This window comes from Populus trichocarpa, chromosome 4 (assembly GCF_000002775.5).
Source record: "Populus trichocarpa isolate Nisqually-1 chromosome 4, P.trichocarpa_v4.1, whole genome shotgun sequence".
In the NCBI taxonomy this organism is placed as follows: Eukaryota; Viridiplantae; Streptophyta; class Magnoliopsida; order Malpighiales; family Salicaceae; genus Populus; species Populus trichocarpa.
The window spans coordinates 20,475,732-20,500,854 of record NC_037288.2 but is presented as its reverse complement, the minus strand read 5'-3'; the positions used below and the strand labels follow the sequence as shown (position 1 = coordinate 20,500,854).

The following is a 25,123-nucleotide window of genomic DNA, read 5'->3' as shown; positions in this document are numbered from 1 at the left end:
CATTATTTCAATGGAGTCAGGTATCCAAACATCCTGAATGGATACCTTATATCGATGCATGGTTTGACAAATTTGTGGTTGCTGTTAATTTCTAATTTCCATCTTATTTTTAATAAATTATTAATATAATTGTAAATAAATTATAATTTTTATTTAAAATTAATTATTTATACACAGGACAAATTCGAGTGGGACAGCGCCCTTGACAATGTTGTGAGGAGGGTGTGGGAAAATCACGCGGCAACTAGGTAACATTGAAAACAATACGATATATATATTTTTAAAAAATTATGTTTTCAAATCTAATTTGTCACTATGGAAGTAGGTTGCGTGATTTTTTGTAAGAAGCATAAAAAAAGGCCAAAAAACACGAGAGATAACGGTCTCCAAGGCTGGAACAACGTGGTGGTTTGGAGGGATTTCAAACCGCTATACATCCTGGGAGATATATGGCCATAATATATTGAGCACGTGATGTCTGAGCGGTTCACACGACACTCACAGTCTGGTGCTGGCAACTGGAACTATCCATTTCATTGTTCGTTGACAACGCACACCGGTGGCTCCATCCCATTTACTACACATGTCAAACGAATGATAAGATTAATTTAAATGAAATCTACAGTTAATTAATTTGTTGTTACTTAATTAATTTTTTTTCTTACAGGCTACGTCTCTTGGACGTGAGTTGAGCCCAATGGAGCTGTTTGTAGAGACGCACGTGTGGAGTGAAGACCAGCAAAAGGGGATGCAACAGTTCGTTGATAACCACGCTCAACACTTTATGGTATGTTCGTTCAACCATTGTATTTCGTAAGTTATTATTTTTATTGAATTGAATATGATGATTTCTTTTTTTATTTTGAGGAGACCTATAATAGTCGGTTGAGGGAGAGATATGGGGACGATCCTTCGACCCATATGGATTTGTGGATGGAGGTAGGATCGTCTAGTAGACCCAATAAAAATCGAATTTACGGGCTCTCCAACACTACAGCCGAGAACTTGCGGGTGGCCCGTTGTGTCTCAACCGTTGGGAGCACCCAATCTAAGGAGTTCGTGGCCTTGCAGCAACACACGACTTATCTCACTGAAAATTACAAGCAACTATTAGTGAATTATGAACAACACATGGCTCATCTCACCGAGAAATACGAGCAATTCTTGGTGAATTATGAACAACTTCGTCAAATGGTCATGAACATGACATCATAGAGTAGTGATACATGTGCGTCCCCTTTTTAGCCGTATGGTCCCGGGAACATCCAGCCTCCTCCTCCTCCTCCTCCTCCAGCTCCGCCATTGTTCTAATTTAATATTTTTTTTGGAAACACATTCAATTCAATTTTTAATGAATATTATTTTACTTTATTTTTTATGTTTAATAAAATTTTATTTGCATAATTAGTTTTTTTTACTATTAATTTATATAATTTTATATTATTTATTCTAAATAAGTTTTTTTTTAATTTTTAAAAAACCCCTCCGGCGGATTTACAGACAGAATGTAGTCGTCGGCATTTTATAGAAAGTGCCACAATTCACCAACGGATAGTGTCCATCAACATTTTACTGAGAGTTGAAAAATATTTACTGGAATGCCACAATCACCGACGTCTTCACAGACTGATAGTGTCCGTCGACATTTTACCGAGAATTGTCAAATATTTACTGGATATGCCACTATCACCGACGGAATATATCCGTCGGTATATTTCCAACAGGAATTATTTTTTTGGTGCGCATTTTCCGTCTGTGAAACCACCGGTAATATTTTTTTCCCGACAGACTTAGCGACAGAATGTGGTATTACCGATGAAAAAGATGTCGATGGACACTTTTCGTTGGTGATTTAGTCGGTAAAAAATTTTCCGATGAATTCTTAATCTCATACCGATAGATTCGGTCCGTCGATAAAATTGTGAAATCTTGTAGTGTTGGTAATAGATGGAAAATGTATGTTGTAAAAGAGGTTTATACCTAATTTTATGTATCAAAAGAAATTCCATGGAGATTATTACCTGTTTATTATTGTTTGTTACTACCTTTTTATATTTATTTGCACACGTTAAATTCTATTTTCATATCCATCAAGGTCGCGTCAGGAGTGATATTGGTTTAGTTACCTTTTGCTTTTGACTATGTAAATTATTTGTAAATTAAGGAACTTATCTTCTAAAACTTGAAATGTAATATCAATTCATAAATTTGAATGTATGACTTTAATCTAATATTTGTAACTCTAAATACCTATTTAACCATGCATGTTTATAGTTGAAATCGAATCTTTCACTTTAATCTTCTCTTTTTCACTTTTTTTTTTATTATTTTCCTTGAGTTTTCCAGCCTGTTGTGCAGCACATTTATTCTCCTTTGAAACCAAAGAACGAATTAAAGAGATTTTAGTAAGCAATTTTACTGGTCTAGGTAGCTTTACTCTTGGATGGTAGTTGTAGTGCATATATTCACATGTTTATCCACCATCCAGCCCGACAAACACTAATCTGCAAAAGCTTTAAATAACCATTCTGTGGCTTCCTTCAGTCTTAGAGGTTCGACTGCGCATACAATAGTTAAAACAGCCAACTTGTTGTTAGTCTTGGAAAGAAAAACAACGCTAAACTGCAAAATGCAGGATGATCGATTGAGTAGAGAAAAAATGGGACTTGTACATGGTTTCTACAATATTCACAATATGAGTGCTATTTATTTTCAAGTAATGCAGGAAGGAAGGCATGCATAATCATTTCCTATTATTACAATAATCATCTCTTTTAATTATCGATTCAGTTGAGGTGCGACATACTCTTTGTTCATGTGAAGTATAGACTGAAACTAGTTCTTATGGATTTCTATGCATCTATTTACAGCTGATAGTCTACGGTGCTGGCCAAGCAATACCATGCTCTCTCTGTTCTGGAACCAGATCTGAAATACACTCTTCTTGTGGATTTATATCCTAATGTTTTTTTTATGGACGTGTGATACTGGTTATGGAGAAGAACTTCTGTACTGATGCTGCTGGAAACAGAATTTACAAGAGCTGCCAATTCAAGTTTCTTTGTGCATTTTGGTGAGTTTGAGTTTGGTTGTTCATTCCTCAAGTTCTGTTTTGGAATCATTATTTGCAGCATTTTTCTTCAAAACTATTTTGTGTTTTGAGCTCAATAAGAAGGTTTAAACCAAATTTATACATGTAACTAACAGAAGTTGAACTGTTAAGATTTTGCATCCCTTTTGTTACCGTATATGTATACAATTAGGACTCTTAATATTAACTATCAAGATTATCTTATCATAGACTCCTTGTATAGCAAAATAACCTTCCATGTAGACTCCTTGTATGGCAAAATAACCTGGAATGTATAAAAGGCTACTTTATGCCGAGTGCAAGGGAAACATTCTGCAAAGTTAATAAATTGATTAACTCTTTTGGTACTCTGCTTTTGGCTTGAATAGATTAACATGGTATCAGAGCTTCTTCCAAATCCTTGCTTGCCTCTGTCTTGAATTTTCCTTTGGCTCTTGCTGTAGTTGCCTTACTCATCTTGGGCCCATCTTTTTCATATTACTCCTGGTGGAAAGTGTGCAGGCGAGAGAGAAGGAGTGGTTGTTGGATCCTTAATTTCCAACTTTGTGTTATTCTTGTTTTCTCTGCTGCTATTCTTAGTTCTTGGTTTCAAAATCTGCAAATCTGTCGTGCTTTTCTGGTGTTATTCTTGGCAGCTTCAGATCTTCCTTCTTTCGTGGTGTTCTTGGTATTTTCAGAATCATTCTTCTTCGTTTCAGATATTGGGTTTCTAGTGCAACTCTTGGCTGTTTCAGATCTTGGTTTTCTGCTGCTATTCTCAGTAGTTTCAGATCAGTCTTTTTGCTGCTATTCTCAGCAACTCTTGGCTTCAGAATCTGGTGTGTATCCCTCTTCAATTGCACTAATTCCCTGTCAGTTTCAGTTTCAAAATCTATTTCTTTTCAGCTTTATCATGTCTTCGGATAAGCTAGACTTGTTCCATATCCGTCTTAATGGGAAAAATTATTCTGCTTGGGAGTTTCAATTTCAATTATTCATCAAAGGAAAAGAACTGTGGGGGCATATTAATAGGAGTAATCCTGCACCTACAGATGTCGATGCTTTGTCTAGATGGGAAATCATGGATGCTCGCGTTATGACCTGGATCCTTAGCTCAATAGAACCTCATATTGTTCTCAATTTGAGGCCTTATAAAACTGCTGCTGCTATGTGGAATTATCTAAATAAGGTTTATAATCAGGATAACACAGCTCGGCGTTTTCAATTAGAGTATGAGATGGCTAACTTCACACAAGGAAGTCTCTCTATTGAGGAATACTTTTCCGGTTTTCAAAATCTTTGGGCTAATTATTCAGATATTGTTTATGCTAATGTTCCTACTGCAGCTCTCTCTGCTGTTCAAGCAGTGCACGACACAAGCAAGAGAGATCAATTCTTGATGAAGCTTCGTTCTGATTTTGAAACTGCAAGCTCTAATTTGATGAATCGGCATCCTGTACCATCTTTAGATGCCTGTTTGAGTGAACTTCTTTGTGAGGAGCAGCGTATCATAACTCAGGCGGCAATGGAACATAGGGCAAATGTTAGTGCACCTGTTTCTGTGGCTTATACAGCACAGGGAGAAATAAAGGTAGAAATATGCATGTTGTCCAATGTTTTAGTTGTAAAGGTTTTGGTCATATTGCTCGGGATTGCCCTAAGAAATTCTGCAACTACTGTAAGAAACATGGTCATATCATCTCTGCTTGTCCCATTTGACCTGAAAGGAAACAAGGAACTGCTTATCATGCCTCCATTGGTGCCTCTGGTTCTGCTGCATTGCCTATTGCCTCACCTGTTGTTCCTATTCCTACTCCTACAGGCTTAGCAAACCCGAATACACTTACTCCTGAAATGGTACAACAAATGATCATTTCTGCTCTTTCTGCTCTTGGGTTCTTAGGTAATCATAAACTTCTTTTTAAGCCATGGTATTTAGACTCTGGTGCCTCCAACCATATGACCAATACTACCGTTCCTCTTTCCAATGTCAGAAATTATGATGGAAATCTGAAAATTAGTACCGTTGATGGCAGTTCTCTACCTATCAGTGCTGTTGGTGATCTTTCTCCTTCTTTAACTGATGTTTTTGTGTCTCCTTACCTCTCCACAAATCTTATTTCTGTTGGTCAATTGGTTGATAACAATTGTGATGTTCATTTCTCCCATTCTGGTTGTGTTGTACAGGATCAAGCGTCAGGGAAGATGATCGCGAAGGGGCCTAAAGTGGGACGACTCTTTCCTCTTCATATTTCTCATTCCACCAGTATTTCTAGTTTCCCTTTACTTTCCTTTGCATGTAATTTTATTGGTTCTGAAAATAAGAGATGGCATAAACGTTTAGGCCATCCAAACTCTGATGTACTTCGCACTTTGATTAATTCTGGATTATTGGGACATAAAACATGTTCTTCTCTTGATCTTTCTTTTGATTGTACATCATGCAAACTTGGCAAAAGTAAAGTTTTACCTTTTCCTCATCATGCATCTCGTGCCTCCAAATGTTTTGATATTATTCATAGTGATGTTTGGGGGATTGCACCTATTGTTTCTCATGCTCATTACAAATACTTTGTTACTTTCATTGATGACTTTAGTCGTTTTACGTGGGTTTACTTCCTCCGAGCTAAAGCTGAAGTTTTTTCGGTTTTTAAGCGATTTCTTGCACTTCTTGAAACTCAATTTTCTGCCAGCATCAAAGTCTTGCGCTCTGATTCTGGTGGTGAATACATGTCTAATGAGTTTCAAGGCTTTCTTCAAAGCAAAGGAATCATCTCTCAACGTTCTTGTCCTTCGACACCACAACAAAATGGTGTAGCTGAGAGAAAAAATCGTCACCTTCTTGATGTAGTAAGAACTCTTTTACTTGAATCATCTGTTCCTCCTCGTTTTTAGTGTGAAGCTCTTTCTACTTCAGTTCATTTGATTAATCGTTTACCTTCTCCTACATTAAATAATGTTTCCCCTTTCTTTAAGTTATTTGGTCATTCTCCTTTATATTCTGATCTTCGTACATTTGGTTGTGTTTGTTTTGTGCATCTCCCTGCTCATGAACGACATAAACTTATTGCTCAATCTGTTAAGTGTGTTTTTCTTGGTTATGCTATCCCTCAAAAGGGTTATGTTTGTTATGATCCTCATGCTTGTCGTATACGGGTTTCTAGGAATGTGATTTTCTTTGAAAATCAATATTTCTTTCCATCTCATGTTGAATTGCCATCTGCACCTTTACTTCTTTTGCCTAGTTTTTCTGATTCCACAACAATGGTGGAAAGGTTTAGACCTGGTTTTGTTTATGAAAGACGTCGTCGACATGAGTCTGATTCCACTTCTCTAGTGCCCCTTTCCGATCTTGACCCGGTGCCTGATTCTGCTCCTATTTCTACCACTCTTCGTCGGTCTACTCGTCTTTCTCGACCTCCTGATTGGTATGGATTTTTCACTCCTGTCTCTCTTGTCACTACTTTATCCACTATTTCCATTCCCTCTTGTTACAAACAGGCCATGAAACATACATGTTGGCAAAATGCAATGCAAGCAGAACTTCAAGCACTTGAGGAGAATCATACTTGGGATATTGTTCCTTGTCCTTCTACAGTCAAACCTATTGGCAGTAAATGGGTCTTCTCTGTAAAACTACGTTCTAATGGGTCTTTAGAATGTTACAAAGCTCGCCTCGTAGCTCTGGGTAACAAGCAGGAATATGGGGTTGACTATGAGGAGACATTTTCTCCTGTTGCTAAAATGACCACGGTTCGAACCATCTTAGCTATTGCCGCTTCACAGTCATGGCAACTGCATCAAATGGATGTGAAGAATGCCTTTCTTCATGGTGATCTCCATGAAGAGATTTACATGAAGCTCCCCTCTGGTATGATTACTTCTTCTCCTCACAATGTCTGTAAACTAAGACGTTCTTTGTATGGGCTCAAACAGGCTCCCCGAGCTTGGTTTGAGAAGTTTCGCAGTACAATTCTTTCATTCAGTTTTATACAAAGTCAGTATGATCCTTCTCTCTTCTTCCACATATCCGTGTCAGGTATAGTCCTTCTCCTGGTTTATGTGGATGATATTATCATTACTGGCACTGACTGTGGTTTGATTACTAAGCTTCAGCAGCAATTACATGCAACTTTCCATATGAAAGATCTTGGCCAGCTCACATACTTCTTAGGATTAGAAGTTCATCACCGACCTAATGGTATTTTCGTGAATCAGCATAAGTATATTCAAGATCTTATCACCTTGGCTGGTTTGGAGGACACTTCTTCTGTTGATACTCCTATGGAAGTAAATGTCAAATACAGAAAAGATGAAGGGGACTTACTAGATGATCCTACTCTCTATAGGAGCCTGGTTGGAAGTCTTATATACTTGACCACTACTCGACCTGATATATCCTATGCTGTCCATCAGGTCAGTCAGTTTATGTCTTCTCCTCGGCATCTCCATCTTGCTGTAGTTCGACGCATCATCCGCTATCTTCGAGGCTCACCTAATCGTGGTTTGTTCTTCCCTACCGGCTCCTCTCTTCAACTTGTTGCCTATAGTGATGCTGATTGGGCTGGGTGTCCGGATACACGTCGATCTACTACGGGTTGGTGTATGTTTTTAGGTAATGCCTTAATTTCTTGGAAATGTAAGAAACAAGACCGTGTTTCTAAATCCTCCACTGAGGCTGAGTATCGTGCCATGTCTACTGCTTGTTCTGAAATTGTATGGCTGCGCGGTCTTCTCGAAGAGCTTGGGTTTCCTCAGGTCACCTCTACCCCACTTCATGCTGATAATACTAGTGCTATTCAGATTGCCACCAATCCTGTTTTCCATGAACGCACCAAACATATTGAGGTTGATTGTCATTTTATTCGCAACACCTTGGAAAATCAGGTGATATCTCTTCCTCACATATCTTCCGATCTCCAAATAGCTGATGTCTTCACTAAAGCTATGACTCGACAGCGACATCAATTTCTTATTGGCAAATTGTTGTTGGTTGACTTACCAGCATCAATTTGAGGGGGGATGTTACCGTATATGTATACAATTAGGACTCTTAATATTAACTATCAAGATTATCTTATCATAGACTCCTTGTATAGCAAAATAACCTTCCATGTAGACTCCTTGTATGGCAAAATAACCTGCAATGTATAAAAGGCTACTTTATGCCGAGTGCAAGGGAAACATTCTGCAAAGTTAATAAATTGATTAACTCTTTTGGTACTCTGCTTTTGGCTTGAATAGATTAACACCTTTTACATTGGATTCTTGCGTTATAAGATTTTATTTATAGCTATATAGAAGCAGTTAATTAAGTATCATCCTCTTGCAGTCTTTTGTTTCATCCATTTCTGTTTTCATCAAGTTTTCTTATCATGCTCTGTTCACTTGGTTTATTCTACAGATAGAAGAAAGTGTGTTTGTTGACCTGAGGATCCACATTCCAGAGAAGCTTCTTCAACTTACATTGCATACACATAAAAAATTCACATTCATATCCATATTAACCGCTTCTATCTTAGTGAGAATGTATGACCCGAATCCTGGGTCCATGACCGGCAATGCAGGAGCGGTGTCGAAAGGACACCCCACCTACGCTAAGCCTCAGAACAAACATATCAAAAGAACAAGTTATTTAAAAATACACAGCATTTCATAATCTACAAAAATATTATATTTTTCAAAACTAATGAAACCAAATGAAAATTCAAAACTTCTCATCAGTAATTAAAACAAAAACAATAATCCATAATACTCAATAAAAACATTGTCAAAAATCTAGACTTACTTAAAACAGGGTAATAGTAAAGCGTTTAAGACATCAAATCAAAACTATAAAGAAAGCCTCACAAAATAAGTAATGCATACCAACCAAAACTAAAGAAGCAAGAACACTCAACAAAGTCCACCTGCTATCAGAAACTAAGAACCTAAAATAATATTAAGAATGAGGGGTGAGTTCAACTAACTCAGTGAGGGAATAATATTTAATATACATTATAGATATTAATGATATTAATAGTTTGCAAGTCGATTTATCTTGATATACATACTAAACATATTATCATAAAGTAGTAGAATACATGTCAGAGCTCAGAAGACACCCGAAGGTGAACACTGTGAGATGATCAGTCGCCACAGGCTGATGCCTCTCTTACCAGCTAGGTATACAGAATACTATGTGTACATAGGCTAACTGCTCTCTGTTAGCATGAAATTACTGACAAATCCTATATCAAGGATAATAGATACTTATATAATCATCAAAGAAATATATATCATATCGAATATAATTTAGCTCGATAGAATGCGTGTAAATTCAAAAATAAATGAGTACTCGAAAAATAAAGCAACATATATAAATATTCAAGAAATTAACTAGTTGTACTCATCATATAATCAACATACATATTTATTTATATTATATGCATATTAAAGATCATTCCACTCACCTAGAAAAATATAGACTAAAAGGAATATCAGATGAAAGACCCGAAAAACCTATTGAGGATCGTTAAGAGAACCTACAATAAATATACAAAATATACTCAAAACAACATAAATAAAAGATTCCAATGCATAAAAGAAAACCAGGTTTAGGGACTAAAACGACAATTTTCCAAAACAGGGACCAAAACGTAATTTTACCAAAACAGGACCAAACTGTAAATACATAACCATACTGAAATTTCACCTATATACCATCCTTAATTCTGTCTAGAACGAACCAGGTTCCGAACTGTGATTTTTTAAAGTTCAGGGACTAAAATGTAAATTTTCAAAATTGAGGGACCAAACTGAAAATATTCCAAATCAATTATCAAAATGAGATTCATCATCCTTAACCTCATAATAACACTGTCCCAAATCTCAAATACATTTAGGGGTCAAATTATAAATTTTCTAAAGTTTAGGGACTAAACTGTAATTTTCATAAATCAATGACTAAAAGGAAATTTCATCATCTTCATCCTCAAGACTATTCTGTCCAGATTTTTCAGCAAGGTTGAAATGAATTTCTTAACCCATAAAAATCAATTTAAACAAATCAACTCATAAATTCTTATTTCTAACAACATGCTCAAAATTAATCACTTAACATTAAACCCCTAATAATCATAAATTAATCTTAACAACATAAATTTCAAATCCTTATAAACCCTAATCTCTTTTTTTTTAATCCTTCCATAAACAAATCATAATCAAAAGTAACATGAGAGAGAGAATCACTTACTTGCTACTTTCACTTTTCTTAAATCCGAAAAACTGAAGATCATAAACTTAAATTCTTGGTTTGATGAGAAGAGGGTTATGATGACCATAAAAATTATAAAAGAGAAAAGTAATTCCCTTATAACATTTCTTTATATATCTATATTAATTTAGGTTGGATTTGGACCAAAACTTTGATTCGTAAAGAAAAACTATCAGCTCCATCCATTTGTATATTCTGACAAACACATTTATTTCATATAGACCACAGAAAACTGTGCAAATCAAACATTTATCCACCATTTAGCCCGATAAACAGTAGTATGCATAAGCTTCAAATAACCATTTCATGGCGTCTTGGAGGTTCCTACCACACATACAACAGTTAAAATAGCTAGCCAACATGGTGTTAGTCTTGGAAAGATTAATGCCGCTAAACTTCAAAATGCAGAATGATATTACTTCATGGTTTTTGCAATATTACTTTGTAACAATAATATCACAATACTGACTGAAAAAACAAATGTTGGATGGCTATTGATTTTATAATTGATAAGTATATATTCATCTTTCAAAGCAAATAAGTTATTTACCAGCCACAAAATTAAAGGAATTCAAATAAATAAAAAAATGACAGCTAAGAACTAGTGGAACCAATCATTATCATATTTCAACAATTTAGCTGCCTTCCAAAAAAGGAAATTTATTATCATTATTAAAATATTTTGATTAATTTTATTCATAAAAAGATTAATTCAGTCATCAAAATTCAATGTTGGTAGTTAATAATGGCATGTGATATAATTTGAAAAAACAAATAGAAAAAATTTAGGTTATAATAAAAAAAGCAATTAGACTTCACTCTTTCACTAGTTTCTTTAATTTAAAACATTTTCTATATTATAATTAAAATAAATAAATGATTATTTAAAAAATGTTGGATGGCTATTGATTTTATCATTGACAAGTATTTGATACATAGTAAAAGATAATTAATAATGTCATGCGATAGTGTCCGTCCAACATATTCCATGGAATCAAATTTAGGTTATAATAGAAAAAACAAATATCATTTCTTTTATTACAATAATCATCTCTTTTAATTATTTGATTAAATTATTCCATGCGTAGAAAAGTAATTTAGCCATGAAAATATAATTTTGGTAGTTAATAATGCCATGTGATAGTGTACGGAATTAAATTTAGGTTATAATAGAAAAAAAATCCTCTGCATGCAAAATAACAAAAAAATATATTTAAATACCAACTTACCTGTACACGTGTACCCTTTATTATGATTTCTGAGATATGAGAAATCTTGGGCCACTCAGGCCATGTTTGTTTCTCGGAATTCACTTTCCGAGAAATTACTTTCCAAACTTTCATGTGTTTGTTTGCCATTAGGAAAGTTGGTCAACGGAAAACACTTTCCGGTCAACAGAAAACACTTTCTAGTCAACGAAAATACTTTCCGGTCAACGGAAAATACTTTCCAGTCAAAGAAAAATTTGGTTTGGCTTCCAGGAAAGTGTTTCCCTTTTGGCTGTGTTTGTTTTCCGGAAAGTGGTTTCCAGGAAACCACTTTCCAAACTTTCCTGTGTTTGTTTGCCATTAGAAAATTTGGTCAACGGAAAACACTTTCCAGTCAAAGGAAAATTTGGTTTGGTTTTCAGGAAAGTGTTTTCCTGGAAAATTTGGGCGGAAAACACTTTCCGGAAGTTGTGAAAAATTTAGAAATGTTATTATTTGCTGATTATATCAAATTTGATCCTCAAACTTTTGATTGCTATATATAATTTGTTTTGAATATTTATTTTTCAATTCCATCTCTTAAAATTTAATTTTTATATTAATTTTGGTCCTTATTTTTATAATTGCTATTTGCTTTTTCCTTATCATTTTTTTATTGAAATTTTTGGTCCTCATTCTTTTGATTGTTACTTAATTTATTTGAAATAATTTATGAAATGTTAATTATTATTATTATTTTAATTTCTTCACCTTTTTTTTTAAGATTTGATCTCTATTATTTTGATTATTATTTATTTTATTTGAGATAATTTATGAAATTATATTTTTTTTTCAATTTCATTCCCATTCAACTTTTTTAATTTATAAGATTTGTTCCTCATTATTTTAATAAACTTGAGAAAAATAAAACATTAATAAGTTATTTTTCAGCTCATTTTTCATGACACAACCAAACACTGGAAAATGTTTTCCAATTTATTTTCCATTACACTACCAAACATCGGAAAATACTTTTCTGGAATTCACTTTCCCTGGAATTCACTTTCCAAAAAGAAACTACTTTCCAGCAAACAAACAGGGCCTCAGAGCCATTCTCCTTTCTACAATTTTCTGAAAGATGTGGACATCCCCAAATCCGCAATGTCTCTAATTTGGAGAGGCAATGAATGGCTGTTGAGCTTGGCAGATACTTGAGATTCTTACAATTCTCAATCCCAAGATATCGAAGAGAAGAAAGGTTGGCCAACCATTCTGGCAAAGCTTCCTCAAATTCCTCCCCGTTGAAATCCCTTATAGACAAGCAAGTAAGGGCAGTGAGGTGTTGAAGTTGGTGTGGTACACTCTTCAGTTTATCCCACCCATGTATCATTAGGGATTCAAGAGACCCACTCAAGTTGAGGTGTTGGATTGAGTTTAAAACTCCTGCAGGTAAAGCCTCCATCTCCTCTGAGTAACCACCGATGCTCAATTCCTTCAGTTGGGTGAGGCCGCCTAACCAATCATCCTCTGGGATATCACTCAAACTAGGACACCAACTGATGTCTAATTGAACAAGAGAAGGAAATTGTCGTAAACCATGCCAATCAAAACTGATGAGCTTATCACATGATGAAATGGTTAAACTTCGAAGCGAAGACAATTCTTGTAAATCACTGATATGGATAAGCTCACTCCAATCTCATATTATCAACTCCTCTAGAGATGCGCAACATTGTAGTCCGCTTGGAAGAGCTCCCAATTTACATCCCCAAATATCCAATTTCTTCAAAGAACATTTCAATTCTCGGAAATCACCAGGAATTGAGATCAACTCATCGCACCAAGATATATCCAATTCCACCAGAGCTGTGCAGTGTTGTATGCTTGGAATGGATACCAGCTTTGGACAACTCCGTATCCTTAAAATCTGAAGAGACGTGAAGCCATGAAACTCACCAGACAAATATCTCAGCTCCTCACATCCTGCAATTTTAAATTCTACAAGAGATGAAAGACGACATATCGGAATGCTTTTCAACTTGCCACACTTCTTAATGCTCAACTCTTCAAGACAAGGAAATACTGCAACAACTTCTCCACCTGGTACCATCCATTCTTCAAGACCTTCCATGCTGGATAGAGTGAGTTTTTCTAGTGCTGGAAACAGTAATGCCGCACCGCCACTGCTGCTATAGAACTCATTGCCTTTTATTTCACATTAGGCATTCCACTCATCTCTAGAATCTTAAGGCGAGGAAGACATCCAAGTGTTGGGAGTTGTCTGCACTTGCTGCAGTCTTTCAATCTCAGCTCCATCAGATTATTGAGTGGCAAAGTAGACATCCATGATGAGAAATATTCACCTCCAGAACCCTCAATTGTCAAGCTTCTTATGTCTGGGTGAGGCTGTAGGCCTTCCAGCACATCCTCGTTATTGACACCGCTGTTACCTTCATCATCACTCCATTCAAGCACCAATTTGTTCATTCTTTTTTGACACAGTTTTGCCTTCTCAGCTTCTTCTCTGTCTCTAACTTGCTCAAGCTTACATATCTTCAATGCTCCTCTTAGTTCATTCTATGGAAAAATAGTACCTCCGACTCTAGTTTGAGTTTAAGAATGATAGCAAAGCTTGAGCCTATGATGCCTTGTGACAGGAGCATACACTGCAGGGAGAATTCAAATGCATCATAAACTTACCGAGAAAAGAGACAGAAAATATATGGATTGTCAAATGAATGCCAAGTTTACAAAAATCTGCCGTAGCCAGGAGTGATCGTTACAAATCAGGCATGGTTGACTGTGATGCTACGAATCAGGCGTACCTATTAGTATTACGTTTCATGCAGGGGGGTGTCAATTCCGTTCCGTTCCGCCCGGAATGGCCGAAACATTCCATACCAATTCAAAAAACGGAACAAAACGGAACAAATTTCATCTCATTTTAAATCTCGGTCCGTTCCGGATTTTTCGGCTAAATTCCGCCCGGAACGTTCCGATTCCATTCCACATGTTCCGTTCCGCTCTTGAAAAGCCATTGAATCAAATTGAACCTTATTCAATTTAATTAATTAAACCATCCAATTATAAAAAACTCTTTTTCATTACTATTTTCTATAACAATGATATTAATAATAATATTGAAAATTATTATTACTATTTTTATTAACAATGATATTAATTTTTTAAAATTAGATTTATCACTAATATATATGGTTTATATTCATGTTGTTTTTTTCATGTTTATACCTTGTAGGAATTTGAGCAAATTAAACAAGGGATGCTTTAGATTCCATTAGCCTTCATAACATTGACCTAACTTTATATTTAAAATATTTGTGTTAAAACATTTTACTTTCATAATATTTTGATATTTTGTTTAAGTTGAATTACTTTAAGTTAAAGATCTATTTAATCTTGACTATTTAGAAATATTTTAAATTTTAAAATTATATTTGTTTGGCATTGTGTTTATATTGCATAATTTATAATTAATTTATCTTGAATTTGAATTATGTTTGTTAAATATATATATATATATGAACAGTACAATCCCGAAACAGCACGCCGAAACACTCCGAAACTGAAACATTCCATTCCAATTGAAAAAACGAAACACCTACCGAAACGGAATTGACAACCTTCAGATAACACAGATGATGACCAAAATGAATTGAATGGAAGAAAAAAAAATTATTACAGGTTTCCTTTTTTCTTCTTTCCCTCTAAAACCCAAAAACATAAAATTAAAATTCTATCACCCTGGATGTGCTCTTATGCTTTCTGGTCAAAGAGGAGTTTTAAGTGCTTTCTGAAGGGAAATGCCAATTGGATGCAAGCCTCAGTGTGTTTCCAGCAGAAATGACACCCCTCATATTCTCAGTCCCTGTTTAGAAGCTTGCCTATATTTAGTGATCGAGGGCCATTGATGAAGCTGTGCCGTTTCAATGGACACACGATGTTACTAAATAAAGGATGGTCTTCGGTATACTTTGTTCACTGATGGACTCTATACCATTCTTTATGTCGCACGGCACCCGCGGTGTTATTGAATTATATTCAAGTTTTTATAAGAGATTCCTAGGCCAGTTCTATTGAGAACCATCATCTGCTACATGAAAATTCTAAAATTAGGCTTGAAATTTCATGTTTTGCCAATCTCCCTTAATTTTTTTATGTTGTTTTGAATTTTATAATATTTTCTTTTATATTTTAAGATTATGATTTCATTTAAAAAAAAATTGAGGATTAATGATGACCACACTTTTCAAATAATTTAATTTTTTTTCATTTTAAATTAAATTTTGAGTTTTTAGATTATTTTAATGAACTAGTGTCAAAAATAAATTTTAAAAATAAAATAAAATAATTATTTTAATCTATTTCCAAGTAAAAAATACTTTAAAAAATAATCGCTACTACAATAATAAACACTATCTTAATCATATCACTCCATTTTCAAAATAATTTTTTTTTTATGGATGCTTGTTTTTTTAATATTGCCAATATTATATATATATATATATATATATATATATATATATATATATATATTAGAAAGTACCTATTTTTTCTATTCCTAGAAGATATTCAAATGATATTATATTATAGCCGAGGTGTTTTTTTTAAAAACTTTGAAGTAGTGATTGTTTTTTAAAATATTTTTTTATTTAAAAATATATTAAAATAATATTTTTTATTTTTTAAAAAAATTATTTTTTACAACAATATATTAAAGCTTAATACATTAGCTTAGCTAGTAACTTGTTCATTGGCATGTACAATATCGTGAGTTGGATTAATTTTTGTTTAAATATGAAAAAATTATTAAGAGTGTTAAGAATTTTTTGATAATATTATTAAATTTGGTCAAGTAGATGAATCTTTAAACCTCTCATCTCAACTCTTTACTTAACTCGAGTTATCAATTAAATCGTGTGGGAGGTAGCCCGATTCAAATTAATTAATTTCATGTGTCCAAATGTAATTTTGATAACTAATAAAAACATGACTTATATTTAAAAAAAAAAAACCCTTCAAGATGACAACTTAAAAACAATTATTGAGACAATGACATCTTGGTCCCTTTACGACCGGGTCATAGACTCTACTGAGTTTAATAAATAAATATTTTAATCAACAATATTTACTTAATTGTATGATAAAAATAGATACTTGTAAAATTAAGCATCAATCTAAAATAAACACTTATTTAAGACAATGATAACACTATAGAAAATAAACAAAGATAAATCATTCAGTTTATTTCTCAACCAGTCTAATATTAAAGGAAAAAATTAAAAAATAAATAAATTTAGAACAATTAAAGGAAAAAAGGAATATCCGGACAATGAGTAAACTCTCCAAACCTGCAAACCGAGTTATGGACTCTAATAAGATTATAATTTATTTTTAAAAAACTATTTTTTATTTAATTATATGATAACAAAAATAAACAATCGTAAAATTGAACATCAACCCAATACTGAGATTTTTTTAGATCGTGATAACCTCATAGAAAGCAAAAAGAAATCAATTATGAAACTAAATTCCCAATTAACTCAATATTTAAGGATAAAATAAAATAAAATTGAAAAAAAAGTTTAACTTATCAAACTCACGAACTAGGTCAATCAACCAAACTTGTGAACATGTCTATGGACTCTATAAAGTTTAATAACATGACTTTTATCTTAAATTATTTTTTTTAACCTTGAGAAAAAAAATAGATGATAAAAAAATTCAAGTTCAATTAAAAAGATACCCTATCAAACCCTTAAAAGAGTGTTTGGAAACGCGGGTCAACCTGTATTTTCAAAAAATTCAATTTTTTTATTAAAAAATAATTGTTTTATATTTTGGAATGATTTTGATGTATTGATCTCAAAAATAATTTTTAAAAAATAAAAAATTAATTTTAATACATTTCTAAATAAAAAAATTTAAAAAAACAATTACAACCACATTTCCTAGCATGCCTTAAATCGAAGCACTCTGAGTTATTCTGAAAATTTGCAAAATTGTTGATAGAAGAATGGTAAAAAGAGGGAATGCTGCAGTTACTCCGCTCTTAGTTTTATGGAAGAACTTACCTTTGACAGAAGCAACCTGGGAATATGCTGATGAATTGTGCTTGAGGTTTCCTGAATTTCACCTGGAGGACAAGGTTATGGTCATGGAGGGGGTATTGTCATAGCTAGAAATAGGAAGAATGGCCAGGTGTGGAGTGTCACGCTGGCAATAGGAAGGAAGTGAAGTTTGTCTTTTTATTCCCTGATCATTAGAACAGAAAGGCATGAGAAATGAATGACAGACATTTTCCAAGATTCTCTCCCTAATGCTCTCCTTCTTCCTCCTTCCCCCCTCCTCTAACAAATTCTGAGAGTGTAACCACCGTTCTCCTTCCCACCTATCTTTCTCTTCCATTGTTAAATCCTTAAGATTCACCCTTTTTTCTAACTTGCAGCATATTTTCAGTTTCATTTGATTTGCTTTTTTTATTTATTTCCCACACACCCTTACCACTTTATTTCATTTCGTTTTAGGATGGGCTGCCATGTTTGCTTTGGCTATCATAGCTACTGCCCTAATTAGCTTCTTTCCTATCGTGTCAAGTTGTCTGATTTTGTTCTTTAATAGAGTAACGGATGGTTAGTTGTTTTTTTTCCTGAAAAGCGTGGTTGTGTGCTCTCTCGGTTTCTTTTTTGGATTTGTTTTTTTTGTTTTCTCTATGCTGTTCTTGGCTTTGGTTCTTATTTTTTTTTTTCTTGGCAATCTCTGTTCATTGTTAATTTTTTAATTCGATTGTGAGTATGGTTGTGACAATTGATTTTGCTAATCTTTGTTGAATGTTTTTGGGCGGTGGCTGTATCGGTTGTTTTGATCTATTTGCTCTGCATCTATTTTGGCTTTTGGTTATTTTTTGCTCTTGCAATCCCTATTTGGTGTTTTTTTCTTTGGGTTTTTTTTATTGTTTTGATAGGTTCACTAGAAGATTTGGCATCTTATACATTGGTTTTAACAGCTTCATCTCTGATATATTAACAGCTTCATTTATCAAGATCTGTTTTATACTTTTGTCATGGTGTTCATGTCCCATGGACATGGTTGTCTGGTCTTTCTAGCCCTTTTGCTTTCAATTTTTCTTCCCTTTGTTGATTTGGTAACTGTGTTTTTTTTGTTTTGCTTTTCCCCCCTTTCTCACCGGTTTACTAGGGTGGGGAGATTGTTGAGTCGGGTCTATTGTGAACTGGATTGGAATATTGCATTTTGTGCAGCTTATGTTTTCTCAAATGCACATTCATCTTCCATGTATCTTACTCCAATCCGATTCTCCCTGTTTTCCAGCAGGCTCCATTCTTCCATTACACTTTTAAAAAAGAGAACTGACCATATAATAGCTTGCTTTGCTAGGCATATTATATAGATTTTGCCACATTTTTTTATTGGCACAAATTACGAATTTCTTAAGCATATTGTTCTCGATATATATGCTTCCTATATGAAAAGTGATTACACATGATTCATGTCTTAATAAATTGATTTGTTTCCTTTGTTTGGACAGGAAATAGAAAGTGGTTTCACTTCTGGAGATTCTTGTCTTTACAGCTTCTGACAAGGCTGAGGTGTTTGCGTTGTGGCATTAAATATGAGAAGAAAGTGACCATATACGAAGGGGTCGCATCACATGCTGATGCTGAAGATTTTGGCCTACGTTGATGTGTTTACTAATTTCTAGCAAATCTTGACTTGGAGTCAGTCGGTGTCATGTATGTACCTCCTCTCTTGGTTCCCTCTCCCTCATTCTCTCTAGTTGTCTACAGTTATACGATTGCTGACTTTTCTTTAGTTTAGTGTTGTTTTCTTTTCTTATGCTCTACTCTTCTTTCCTCTTCCCTCACCTTTGTTTTCTGATTTGTATTGTCGAACATCTATCACTTGCCTTATTGTTTTGCTGTCAACTCTGCTAGGATCACGCCCTTTCTCTCCTCAGTCAGCTTCTTGGTCTTCTTTCAAGGATCCGACGGTACATCTACTCAATTCTTATCCATCTTTCTTTTAAGTTTGCTTCTACACAGTTGTTATGCTCCAGACCTTCATTTTTACCATGGAAGCAGTTCCTTTTGTGTTTTTTTTTTTGCTGCCGCAGTTGTTTTGTCTTATACATTGTGCATGCACTCTTTTACCATTTTTGTTTTTTTTCCAACATTTCGTTTCATTTCGCTGGCTCAGCATCCTATTCATCACTAGATTTACAACTTTGCAAGGTGTTGTTTATGTTGGTGCTCTGTTAGCGATCTCTGGCCCTATAATCAGGTTTTTTAAGAGGCCTTTATTCTTCTCTTTTTCACTTTTTTTTGTTATTTCCCAGCCTGTTATTTTCCGAGAGAAGCTGAGAAAACGCCCCTCGTGTAAACGCCACTGTCCCTCCTAGGTCTCTGAAACAACAAACCAGTAACCCTCCCAGTAGCAGTAGCAGTAGCAGAATTGCATCGAAAACCCTCCCAGTCCCCTCCACAGAAATCTCTCCCTATCCATGATGAGAGAATAATCCTTCAGGAATTTGCAGTGCAACTGCATGACCATCTATCCATCAAGAACAATGGTCATTCTACATTTAGAATATTCAGCTTTGAAAAACATTTATGGACATACAAAAGTAGAATTCTTAAATGTTAAGAAACAAAATCTAATATAAAATCATAGAATTTACAATGCACACAGATAAGAATTCACATCCATGCCCTCATTAAGCTCTTCTATTTTCGTGATAAGCTTCCAGATCCATGCATTTTCTTACTTTCTATCAAATATACTTATCTCATAAAAACAACAGAAAACTTTTCAACTCACATGTTTATCCACCATCCAGCCCGACGAACACTATTGTGCAGAAGCTTTAAATAACCATTCTGTGGCTTCCTTCAGTCTTAGAGGTTCGAGTGCACATACAATAGTTAAAACAGCCAACTTCTTGTTAGTCTTGGAAAGAAAAACAACGCTAAACTGCAAAATGCAGGATGATATCGATTGAGTAGAGAAAAAATGGGACTTGTACATGGTTTCTACAATATTCACAATATGAGTGCTATTCATATTCAAGTAATACAGGAACGAAGGCATGCATAATCATCTTTTATTACAATAATCATCTCTTTTAATTATCGATTCAGTTGAGGTGCGACATACTCTTTGTTCATGTGAAGTATTGACTGAAACTAGTTCTTATGGATTTCTATGCATCTATTTACAGCTGATAGTCTACGGTGCTGGCCAAGTAATACCATCCTCTCTCACTGTTCTGGAACCAAATCTGAAATACACTCTTCTTGTGGGTTTATATCCTAATGCTTTTTTATGGACGTGTGATACTGGTAATGGAGAAGAACTTCTGTACCGATGCTGCTGGAAACAGAATTTAAAAGAGCTGCCAATTCAAGTTTCTTTGTGCATTTTGGTGAGTTTGGTTGTTCATTCCTCAAGTTCTTTTTTGGAACCATTATTTGCAGCATTTTTCTTCAAAAACTTTATCTTTTCTGCTTTGAGCTCAATAAGAAGGTTTAAACCAAATTTATATTTTTATTTGCAGCCTGTTGTGCAGCACATATGCTTTTGTTGTGATATTTGTTTATGTAAATTTGATAAGGCATATGACAAAACTCCTGGTTAAATGATTCTTTCTTTTGAGGTGAAAGATATTGGGAAACCAAACTAGAAAAATTCAGTTATGCATGAAGCGAATGAGCCTCTATTAGAAAATCTTGAGAGAGCACATATACAATTAGACATTGATGAAGAAGAAGCATATAACCTAGAAGTTAAAAATCATGAGATCTTTTTTGAAGGGAACATGGAGCAGAAGAAAGAAACTTACTTTGCAGGTGCAAACAGTTCTAGCTTGGAAAATACGGTTGTCCTATGGTTTGATTTGGTTGTTAAATACGAAGCATCATGTTGGGAGATTGAAATGCAATTTTGGAGTGATTGTGTTCCCCTTTATAAGCCACAACTAACATGCAAGGATCTTCCAGGCTCCTTTCTACATGGGCTCGATCCATGTCACCTTTTGACCACAAGTTGTTAGATATTAGAATGGCTGGTGTATCCTCAGAAACCCTTGAGCTGTCGATTGAAGAGGGTTGGTTTTACCATTTCTGTTCTACCTGTTGTTTTCAGGAGTAACATGTCAAGTTTTTGGTACTTCATTTTTATGTTAGCAATTTGTTTTGCTATTGTTCTGCAATTTAATTTCTTGTATCGTCTGACATTCTTAATCTCGGGTGTCATTATGCTGAGCGTGCATCGACTTTGAACAGGTCTTCGGTATTTTACCACAGCAGTACCATGGCGATGGGGATCATCCTTGTAATACTTGTGGTTCTTTTTCAGGTAGTGTAGTTATAAAGCCTTAGTTCTTGAAATTGTGATCGTATCAGTTAGCCATCCCTGTTCCTAAGCAATAACCTCTGTCTCTTTGGAGTGATCAATACAAGGTGGACAACAGAAGCCAGAGGTTTCCAAAGCCTTTCTATAGATTCATGTGCTTTCACTTTGAGATTTCTGTCACTTATCAATGTTTGAATAGACTCATTCATGTGAAGTGAACCATTTTTCTTATCATGGCCTTTATGACTTGTTTCAGCTGTTTAAATTCTTAAAAGAGAAAAAAACTGACAGAGATAGAAGGAAGAATTACAAGACAGAAGGTAGAATAGATCTTAAGAAATTTGCAGTACATCAGCATAACCATCTATCCATCAAGAACAATGGTCACTCTACATTTAGAAAATTCAGCTTTGAAAAACATTTATCAGCATATATAAACTCATAAAAATAGAATTCTTACATGTTAAGAAACAAAATCTAATATAAAGTAATAGAAGTTGCACTGCATGCAGATAAAAATTCACATCCATGCCCATATTAAGCTCTTCTATCTTGGTGAATTCACACATTTATCCACCATCTAGACTGACAAACACTATTCTGCAAAAGCTTTGAATAACCATTCCATGACTTCCTTCAGTTTATGGGCTTCCACTGCACATACAATAGTTAAAACAGCCAGCTTCTTGTTAATTAGTGGAGGAAAGAAAAACAACGTTAAACTGCAAAATGCAGGATGATATATATCGATTAAATTAAAATTGGTTAGGCAATTTTTTAAAAAGTGAAAGTTTAATAACAAAATTAAATTATTGATTTCATGGTTATAATTTTTAAATCATCATTAAATTCATATGAATATGATGAATGCCTCTATTTTAATGTGAGTTTTATCAATTGGTTATTGATTTTATATTTTGATACATAATATTCCACGGAATCAAATTTAGATTATAAAAGAATGTTTAAAATTTAGGTTTAGATAGAAAAAAACAAACAAATCATTTATTTTATAAAATGTTTTAAATTGAATGTTTTAATTATTGCTTTCATTAATTTGAAAACTATAATTGGCCAAGTTAGTGTCGAAAGCTTGTTTGCCTTTTTCTTTTTTAAATCTAAAGAGCTTTAAGTGGTTGGTTAGTAATCTCAGTTGTAATAATCTTATTGGTTGTTATTAAATGAAATGAAGTAAGTTAAAATTGGGTACTCCATGAAATGATTATGCAATTTAAAAAAAGAAGAAGTAAAAGTCTAATTTAAATTATTGATTTCATGGTTATAATTTTTAAATATAAATTTTTTTAACATAATGAAAGATAATAAGATATTACTCTAAAGAATGTTGGGATATGAGAAAGAAACCATTTTTAAAAGAATGAAGTCTAATCATTAGAGAAAGTTTAATTGGTTCTCTCTCCTCTGCATACTACAAAGTAACAGAATAATTAAAACCCCAACTTACCTGTACATGTCTGCCCTCTATATAGATTCTTAGGATATGAGAAATCTTGGGCCATTCAGAGCCATTCTCCTTTCTACAATTTTCTGATAGATGTCGACATTCCCAAATATTCAATTGCTTTAATTTGGAGAGGCGTTGAATGGCTGTTGAACTTGGCATATACTTGAGATTGTAGCAAAAATAAATATGAAGAGATTGAAGAGAAGAAAGGTTGGCCAACCAATCTGGCAATGCTTCCTCAAATCCCTCCCCGTTGAAACTACGAGGTTGTTTGTCTATGCGGCTGCGGCTGCGTTTTATTTAAAACGCAGTCCGCAGCCGTTTGGTAATTAGAAAACTTACTTTACTGTGCATGGGGTCCACATGTTTTTTGCGTTTAAAATGCTGGAAAGAAAAAAGCAACGAAAACCTGCTTTGCATGCACTGTAGAAACCTGCGGACAGTGCAATTCATTGCTGTTCAATTGTGAATTGCACTGTTCGCGGTTTTTTTTTTTTTTTAGTGTGTTAATTGTATTAATTTTTTTTTAAAAAAAAAAACTAGTTTAGAGAATTAAATTCATTCGGGATGTGAACAATATTTTTTTCTTGAAAAACTAGTATAGAGTGAATTAAATTTACGCGCATAGTAATATCAATTTTATATCTGATAATATTTTATCTAATTTTATTACACGCTCAAAAAGTTATGAAAACTGTAGTTCTTATCGGATGAATTTTGAATTTTGGACGTAATGGAATTATAAATAGTTTAATGGAATAATAAAAAATATTTTATATAAAGTATTATTTTTTTCATGATGTAATAAGAGTAATTAATTTTACAATATTTAAATTTAAAACCATCAATATTAATATATTTTTTAAAAAATTATTTTATAACCTCAATTTCAAAAACATTCTTAACCAAACACATTAAACTACTTTTTCTTAAACCTCAATTTCAAACACAGTTTTAACCAAACACCTATTTTTTCAATACTTTTTATAAAACAACTTTTTTTAAACCACAACCACAACAGCTACCGCAATACCAAACATACCGTATAAACAATTCCTCGAGGGCAGTGAGGTGTTGAAGTTGGTGGGGTACACTCTTCAGTTTATCCCATCCATATATCCTTAGGTATTTGAGGGACCCACTCAAGTTGAGGTGTTGGATTGAGTTTAAAACTCCTGCAGGGAAAGCCTCCATCTCCTCTGAGAAACCACCGATGCTCAATTCCTCCAGTTGGGTGAGGCCGCCTAAGCAATCATCCTCTGGGAAATCACTCAAACTCCGACACCCAATGATTGCTAAATGACCAAGAGAAGGCAATTGTCGTAAACCATACCAATCAATACTGATGAGCTTATCACATGATTGAATGGTTAATCTTCGAAGAGAAGACAGTTCTTCCAATCCCATATCCACAATTCCTCTAGAGATGCGCAACATTGTAGTCCGCTTGGAAGAGCTCCCAATTTACATCCCTCAATAAACAATTCCTTCAAAGAATATTTCAATTCTTGAAAATCACCAGGAATTGACATCAACTCAGGGCAGTCATATATACCCAATTTCACCAGAACTGTGCAGTGCTGTACGCTTGGAATGGATGCCAGCTTTGAACAACCCCGTATCTCTAAATTTTGAAGAGACGTGAAGCCATGAAATTCACCAGACAAATATCTCAGTTCATCACATAATCCAATGTCAAATTGTACAAGAGATGAAAGACCACATATCTGAATGCTTTCCAACTTTCCACATCTCCAAAT

The 25,123-nt window shown here is 34.1% G+C and overlaps 1 protein-coding gene and 1 long non-coding RNA gene across 9 annotated transcripts in view; one reads left to right on the top strand and one right to left on the bottom strand.

Moving 5' to 3' along the window:
- LOC18104714 (putative disease resistance protein RGA3) overlaps positions 1-25,123 on the bottom strand; it is a 137,675-nt gene that overhangs the window by 55,433 nt on the left and 57,119 nt on the right. The window lies entirely within an intron of this gene.
- On the top strand, positions 18,775-22,031 carry LOC112327149 (uncharacterized). Its single transcript, XR_002981199.2, has 3 exons — positions 18,775-19,281; positions 19,483-19,538; positions 20,766-22,031. It is a non-coding gene; the product is annotated as an uncharacterized LOC112327149 (long non-coding RNA).